The sequence below is a fragment of the Schistocerca americana genome, unplaced genomic scaffold (assembly GCF_021461395.2).
Source record: "Schistocerca americana isolate TAMUIC-IGC-003095 unplaced genomic scaffold, iqSchAmer2.1 HiC_scaffold_386, whole genome shotgun sequence".
Lineage (NCBI taxonomy): Eukaryota > Metazoa > Arthropoda > Insecta > Orthoptera > Acrididae > Schistocerca > Schistocerca americana.
Genome location: NW_025726111.1, coordinates 102,602 through 105,000, shown reverse-complemented (window position 1 = coordinate 105,000; position 2,399 = coordinate 102,602). Strand labels below are relative to the sequence as shown.

The 2,399-nt window shown below is 57.8% G+C and overlaps 1 non-coding gene across 1 annotated transcript in view; it reads right to left on the bottom strand.

Moving 5' to 3' along the window:
• Window positions 1–1,502, bottom strand: part of LOC124581996 — a 1,910-nt gene extending 408 nt beyond the window's left edge. The window contains exon 1 of the ribosomal RNA XR_006973625.1: window positions 1–1,502. This exon is cut by the window's left edge and continues 408 nt beyond it. This is a non-coding gene — a ribosomal RNA (small subunit ribosomal RNA).
• Window positions 1,503–2,399: the final 897 nt, after the last annotated feature.

Genomic DNA, 2,399 nt, shown 5'->3' with positions numbered 1-2,399 from the left:
CCTGTCCCTCTAAGAAGAAAAGTAATCGCTGACAGCACGAAGGATGTCACGCGACTAGTTAGCAGGCTAGAGTCTCGTTCGTTATCGGAATTAACCAGACAAATCGCTCCACCAACTAAGAACGGCCATGCACCACCACCCACCGAATCAAGAAAGAGCTATCAATCTGTCAATCCTTCCGGTGTCCGGGCCTGGTGAGGTTTCCCGTGTTGAGTCAAATTAAGCCGCAGGCTCCACTCCTGGTGGTGCCCTTCCGTCAATTCCTTTAAGTTTCAGCTTTGCAACCATACTTCCCCCGGAACCCAAAAGCTTTGGTTTCCCGGAGGCTGCCCGCCGAGTCATCGGAGGAACTGCGGCGGATCGCTGGCTGGCATCGTTTATGGTTAGAACTAGGGCGGTATCTGATCGCCTTCGAACCTCTAACTTTCGTTCTTGATTAATGAAAACATACTTGGCAAATGCTTTCGCTTCTGTTCGTCTTGCGACGATCCAAGAATTTCACCTCTAACGTCGCAATACGAATGCCCCCGCCTGTCCCTATTAATCATTACCTCGGGTTCCGAAAACCAACAAAATAGAACCGAGGTCCTATTCCATTATTCCATGCACACAGTATTCAGGCGGGCTTGCCTGCTTTAAGCACTCTAATTTGTTCAAAGTAAACGTGCCGGCCCACCGAGACACTCACTCAAGAGCACCCTGGTAGGATTGCAACGGGGTCCGCCTCGGGACGCACGAGCACGCACGAGGCGCGTCGCACGCCTTCAGCTCGCCCCACCGGCAGGACGTCCCACGATACATGCCAGTTAAACACCGACGGGCGGTGAACCAACAGCGTGGGACACAAATCCAACTACGAGCTTTTTAACCGCAACAACTTTAATATACGCTATTGGAGCTGGAATTACCGCGGCTGCTGGCACCAGACTTGCCCTCCAATAGATACTCGTTAAAGGATTTAAAGTGTACTCATTCCGATTACGGGGCCTCGGATGAGTCCCGTATCGTTATTTTTCGTCACTACCTCCCCGTGCCGGGAGTGGGTAATTTGCGCGCCTGCTGCCTTCCTTGGATGTGGTAGCCGTTTCTCAGGCTCCCTCTCCGGAATCGAACCCTGATTCCCCGTTACCCGTTACAACCATGGTAGGCGCAGAACCTACCATCGACAGTTGATAAGGCAGACATTTGAAAGATGCGTCGCCGGTACGAGGACCGTGCGATCAGCCCAAAGTTATTCAGAGTCACCAAGGCAAACGGACCGGACGAGCCGACCGATTGGTTTTGATCTAATAAAAGCGTCCCTTCCATCTCTGGTCGGGACTCTGTTTGCATGTATTAGCTCTAGAATTACCACAGTTATCCAAGTAACGTGGGTACGATCTAAGGAACCATAACTGATTTAATGAGCCATTCGCGGTTTCACCTTAATGCGGCTTGTACTGAGACATGCATGGCTTAATCTTTGAGACAAGCATATGACTACTGGCAGGATCAACCAGGGAGCTGCGTCAACTAGAGCTGAGCAGCCGGCCGCCCGGGAGTGTGTCCCGGGGGCCCGCGCGAACACGCAAGCGTCCGCTCAATTATTCTGCAAACAGGAGGAGGCTGAGCTCCCCTGCACAATACACCTCGAAACCCTCTCAGGTCCCGGCGGCGCGCAGCGCCGTCCTAAGTACTTGGTCGGGTTCGAGAGAGGCGCAATCGCCCGGAGTTTGGCGAGTAGACGCTTTAGGTGCGACCACCCGTGCTCCCAACTGAGCTTGCCGCTGCCGACAGAGGCCCGGGAGCGTGCTGTCGTGGCATTGCCGGCGGGAGACAACACGCGCCACCTACGGTGGCCGGCAGCTCCAACGCCAGCGCCACAGAAGGACAAAAGCCCCACTTGGGTGCCGAAGCGAACTCTCCCAGCACAGCGCACGCGCCAACACGTCCGCACAGCTGCGATACAATCCACCTGCGAGAACCGCAGAGGCGACCGAGCAGCAGACGGCGTCGCGGCGCCGAGCGCCGGGCGGCGGCGCATCCTCAGCGCACACAGTCCTCAATCGGACCAGCACACTGCAGATGTCCACCGCGCTTCGCACCGGGCCCGCGAGGACCTACTTTGGCCGCACGGCGCCGCGTGCAGGGTGCGCCGGCGCGCAGCTGCGCCGCCTGCCGCCTCCGTCGGCCGGCGCGCCTGCCACTGGCCGCCCCCACCAGCCGGCTGTAGCGCGTGCGCCCACGCACCGCGCGGCCAGCACGCCGGAAGGCCCCCCCTCACCGGCCGGGGACGGTCCCACCCAGCCACCGCCGCGTATCGCTTCACACCCACATGCCATTCACGTTCGTGGGCATGGTGGGTATCGCTGAAACAACCGGTTGGTAGCTCAACCGATCGTCGCCATCACTGATTCACC